Consider the following 6,000-nt stretch of genomic DNA (forward strand, 5'->3'; position numbering starts at 1 on the left):
CCTCAACAAGCTCGGATCCTGCCTCACAGTGGCCTCTCCAGGCCCAGCTCCCGCCCATCCCGACAGCGTCTCCCGGCCCAAGGCTTTCTCAAGTCAGCCCCTCCAGGCCCAGCTCCTGCCTCCCGCCAATGGCCTGTGCAGGCCCAAAGCATCCTGAAGTCGGCCTCGCCAGGCCCAGCTCCTGCCTGTCGTAGGCCCCTGGAGGCATGGCCTCTGCCTCCTCCCAGTGGACCCCCCAGGCCCAGCTCTTGCCTCACATTGGCCTTCCCAGGCCATTTTTGTGCCTTCCTCTTTACAGCGTCTCCAAGCCCTGTTCATGCTTTTCATCAGTTTCTAGAGGCCCAACTCCATTTTTCCAATGTACTATTTAGGCCCTGCTCTTGCCTTTCAGTTGTCTCTCCAGACCAAGAACTTTCTCATGTCAGTCTCACCAGGCCTAGCTCCTGTGTCTGGTAGGCCTTTAATGGCTCCGCTTTTGCCTCACGGCCGCCTTCCAGCTCCTGTTTAACGGCGGCCTCCCATGTCCCACCTTCTGTCTTCCTCTGGCCACTCCAGGCCCAGCTTCTTCCTTGGTGCCCTTTTTAAGCCCATAGTTTTTTCCAGTCAAGCTCTCCAGGCCCAGCTTGTGCCTCTGAGTGTCCTCTAGGATCTCAGCTTCTTCCTAACAGTGACCACTTTAGACTCAGCTCATCCTTACTGGGACCTCTTCAAGCCATGCTCCTGCTCTTGGCAACCTCTAGTGGCCCAGCTTCTGCTCACAGCTGCCTCTCCCTGCATGCCTAGCTCCTGCCTCTTTGGGGCCCTTACAGGCCTAAAAGTTTCTTAATTTGTTCTTCTCAGGCCCAGCTCCTGCCTTCTGGTGGCCTCTACAGGCCTGGCTTCATCCTTTCAATGGCCTCTTTAGGCCCAGCTCCTTCCTCCCATTGGCCTCTCCAGGACCAAAACGTCCTTAAGTCAACCTCACCAGGCCCAGGTCCTGCCTCCTTGCAGCCTTCAGAGGCCCAGCTTTTGCCTGCCAATGGCCTCTTTAGCCCTACCTCCTGCCTTTCACCAGTCTCTCCAGGCTTAGCTCCTTTCTCTTTACAGCCTCTGCAGGCCTAAAACTTCCTCAATTTGGCATCTCCAGGCCCAGCTCTTGCCTCCTGGCAGCCTCTGCAGGCCTAGCTCAAGCCTTACAACAGCCTCTTTACCCCCAGCTCCTTTCTCCCAGTGGCCTTTCCAGGCCTAGAACTTCTTCATGTTGACCTCACCAGGCCCAGCTCCTGCCTTCCGGCAGCCTCTACAAGTTTAGCTCCTGCCTCCCAGGGATCTCTCCAGGCCCCAGACTTTCTCAAGTCGACCTCACCAGGCCCAGCTTCTGCCTCTCGTCAGCCTTCCAAGAGCCAGCTTTTGCTTCACGTCTGCCTTCCAAGTCCCAGCTCCTGTTTTACGGTGGCCCCCTGAGGCCCAGCTCCTGCTTCCCAGTGGCCTCTTTTGGCCCAGCTCTTGCCTTACCACGGCCTTCCAGACCAAGTTCCTGCCTTTTAGCAACCACTACAGGCCCAGCTCTTGCCTCCTTTCAAGAACCAACTCCTGCCTCATGGCGGCCTCCCGAGGGCAACTTTCTGCCTCATGTCAGCCTTTCCATGCCCTGGTCCTGCCTGCTAGTGGACTCTGCAGGCCCTGCTTCTGCCTTACATTGGCCCTTTTATGAAGACCCAACTCCTGCCTCACAACAACCTGTTTTTGCCCAGCTCTTGCCTCCTGCAGTCTCCTTAGGCCCAAATTTTCCTTCAGTTGACCTCTCCCAAGCCCATCTCCAGCCTCTCAGCGCCCTCTTTAGGTCCAGCTCCTGCCTTAATAAATTGGAATAAATTATTATTATGTGATTTTTATGTGAAATCTTTTTTCTGCAAAAAGTAATGAAAATTGAGGTAAAGTATAAAAGTCTAACATGTAATTTCCTCTGTTGTCACCCCTTGTATTAGTGACAGTTCTCTAAAGGAGCAGAACTATTAGGATGGATGTATATATACAAGAGTTTCTCAAGCAGTATTAACTCACAGGATCACAACGTTCCACAATAGGCTGTCTGCAAGCTGAGGAGCAAAGGAAGCCATTCTGAGTCCCAAAGCTGAAGAACTTGGAGTCTGATGTTCTAGGGCAGGAACCGTCAACCATGGGAGAAAGATGTAGGCTCGGAGGCTAAGCCAGTCTAACCTCTTTATGTTCCTCTGCCTCATTTTTATTTTTGCCACACTGGCAGCTGATTAGATTGTGCCCACCTAGTTTAAGGGTGGGTCTGCCTTTTCCAGCCCCGTGACTCAAAGGTTAATCTCCTCTGGCAACAGCCTCACACACACACCCAGGAACAATACTTTGCATCCTTCAATCAAGTTGACAGTATTAACCATCACAAGTTCAGCCCTTGTCAACTTTAACCCATACACATCTTCTGAGATTATACATAATCTTCAAATAAAGACAATAATAATGTCATAATTATGCCTAACATAATGCAAGTATCCTTCATACAACTGGAAACGCACCAATCCTCAACCCAAATGCTGTTATATAAAGCTAACACTGAAATGCTTATATGAAGTCAATAAATTTTATTCATATGATAAAGGAGAAAGGAAATAAAATGAAGATATATTCTTAGTACAATCATATATGTGCACAAACATGTTTTTAACAAAAGAAGGAGGAAATACTCATGACAATTATAGTCCTTGTTTCTGCAACTGGTCACATGGTCATAGCTGGTATTGATGACTACCTTCTTCTACTACCCATTCTGTATTCTTTTTGCCTTCAGCAAGCATCTCAGCAGGTTTTTTCCTGGAGTGACCCAAGCCTTCATTCCTGAAGGGTCTGGGCCATTTGTAGTCCTGCCTGGGTTGGGCTGTTATAGTTTCCCATTGACCTTAATCACAGGGCATGGTAATACTAAGAGACACCCTAAAGGATCTCCTGTGTTCCACACATACTCTTCCTTACCTCCTCTGTGGAGTAGTAGACTGATTTCATCTTGATAGTCCCAGTGAATCATCCCAGAAGGTTGTATCTCCCTTCTTAGCCTGTTGACTTAAAGGTGGCAGGACTCCAAAGTGGTGGCAGCATTCTTCCCTCTGGAACTAAGACCTGTAAGCCAGCAGAATGTAATGTTGTGGGAACAGGAAGCCAAAATTTTCTTTTTTTTTTTTTTTTTTTTTTTTTTTTTTTTTGAGACGGAGTCTCGCTCTGTCGCCCAGCCCAGGCTGGAGTGCAGTGGCGCGATCTCGGCTCACTGCAAGCTCCGCCTCCCGGGTTCACGCCATTCTCCTGCCTCAGCCTCCCGAGTAGCTGGGACTACAGGCGCCCACAACCACGCCCGGCTAATTTTTTGTAATTTTTAGTAGAGACGGGGTTTCACCGTGGTCTCGATCTCCTGACCTTGTGATCCACCTGCCTCGGCCTCCCAAAGTGCTGGGATTACAGGCGTGAGCCACCGCGCCCGGCCAGGAAGCCAAAATTTTCTAGTGGATCACTAGGGGTGATGGTGAGTGATGCCACTTCTACTTCCACCCCTTGATTCCTGGACCCGTGAATCCTGGCTATGGGATAAACAGTACCGTATATTGGATGCTGATTCCGAGCAGACATGGCCTTCTGGAGAATTTTGCCCCAGCCCTGCAGAGTATTATCACCTAATTGGCATTGTAATTGTGACTTCAAAAGGCCATTCTACCTTTCTATCCAACTGCTTCAGGATGATGGGGAGCATGGTAGGATCAGTGAATTCCAAGAGCATAAGCCCACGGTCGCACTTCTTTAGCCGTAAAGTGAGTGCCTTGGTCAGAGGCAGTGCTGTGTGGAATACCATGACGGTGGATAAGGCATTCCGTGAATCCACAGATGGTAGTTTTAGCAGAAGCATTGTCTGTAGAATAGGCAAACTCAAATCTGGAGTATTTATTCCAGGGAGGACAAACCTCCGCCCTTTCTATGATGGAAGAGGTCCAGTATAATCAACCTGCCACCAAGTAGATGGGTGATCACCCAAGGAATGATGCCATATCAAGGGCTTAGTGTTGGGCACTGCTGCTGGCAAATTGGGCACTCAGCAGTGGCTGTAGCGAGTGAAAGTCCATGTTGCTGAGAAAGTCCATCCCTGCCACCATGGCCACTTTGTTTATGGGCCCATTGGGCGGTGGCAGAGGTGGCTGGGGAAAGAGGCTGAGTGGTATCTACAGAATGAGTCACCCTATCCACTTGATTATTAAAATCCTCCTCTGCTGAGATCACCCTTTGGTGAGCACTCACATGAGATACAGATATCTTCACAGTAAGTATCTTCACAGTTTTTGACCACTCAGAGAGGTCCATCCACATAGTTATCCAAATTTCTTTGTCACTAGTTTTCCAATCATGCTTCTTCCAAGTCCCTGGCCATCGAGCCAAACCATTGACTACAGCCCATCAATCAGTAAATAATTGCACACCTGGCCATTTCTCCTTCCATGCAAAGTGCACAGCCAGGTGCACTGCTTGGAGTTCTGCCAACTGGAAAGGTTTTTCTTCACTGCTGTCCATAGGGGTGTCCCAGAAAGGGGCTATAGTGCTGCAGCTGTCCACTTTTGGGTGGTGCCCGCATATCGTGCAGAACCACCTGTGAACCAGCCCCTAGTCTTCTCTTCCTCTGTCCACTGATCATAGGGAACTCCCCATGAGGCCATTGGTGCAGGCTGGGGAAGAGAAGGCAGGGTGGCAGGAGTGGAGACCATGAGCATTTGAGCCACTTCCTCATGTAACTTACTTAGGCCTTCAGGACGTGCTGGAGCCCGATCACATATATACCACTTCCATCTGATAATGGAATGCTGCTGTGCATGACCCACTTTATGGCTAGGTGGGTCAGAAAACACCCAGTTCATGACAGGTAGTTAAGGTTGCATGGTGACTTGATGACCCATAGTCAAATGTTCAGTTTCCACCAAAGCCCAGTAACAGACGAAGAGCTGTCTCTGAAAAGGAGAGTGGTTATCTGCAGAAGATGGCAGGGCGTTGCTTTAAAATCCTAGAGGACTATAACACCATCCCCATCTGCCACTGACACCTCAAGCACCATTGGATCCGCTGGGTCATATGGCCCAAGTGTCAGAGCAGCTTGCACAGCAGCCTGGACCTGTTGCAAAGCCTTCTCCTGTTCTGGACCCCACTTCTGGTACCAAAATCTGTATTAGGGTCCTCTAAAGTGATAGAATTAATAGAATATATATATGTGTGTGTGTGTGTGTGTGTGTGTGTGTGTATATATGTATATGAGTTTATTAAGGAGTATTAACTCACACAATCTCAAGGTCCCATCATAGGCCATCTGCAAGCTGAGGAGCAAGGAAGCCAGTTTGAGTTCCAAAAGAGTCTGATGTTTGAAGGCAGGAACCATCCAGCACAGGAGAAAGATGTAGGCTTGGAGGCTAAGCCAGTTTAATCTCTTCACGTTCTTCTGCCTGCTTGTTATTCTGGCCTCGCTGGCAGCTGATTAGATGGTGCCCAGCTGGATTGAGAGTGGGTCTGCCTCTCCCAGTCCACTGACTCAAATGTTAATCTCCTTTGGCAGCACCCTCACAGACACACCCAAGAACAATACTTTGCATCCTTCAATCAAGTTGACACTCACTATTAACCATCACACCTCTCCTTCCTTCCCCAGTTCCCACCACAAAAGCATAATAATTTGTCCAAAGAGGCCTACACTTAGTCCCTCTCTAAACAAAATGCCGAGTGGTTGTAGGCTGAGTGTCACTCCTTTGTCACGTCTCCTCATTTATTTTTTTATTTTCGAGACAAGGTTTCCCTCTGTTGCCCAGGCTGGAGTGCAGTGACACAATCGTAGCTCACTCTAGCCTTCAATCCTGGGTTCAAATGATCCTCCCACTTCAGCCTCCTGAGTAGCTGGGACTACAGCTACTTAACCACTATGAACGACTTTTGGCTCATTTTTAAATTATCTATAGATATGGGGTCTCACTAGAT

Source organism: Macaca thibetana, chromosome 3 (genome assembly GCF_024542745.1).
Source record: "Macaca thibetana thibetana isolate TM-01 chromosome 3, ASM2454274v1, whole genome shotgun sequence".
NCBI lineage: Eukaryota > Metazoa > Chordata > Mammalia > Primates > Cercopithecidae > Macaca > Macaca thibetana.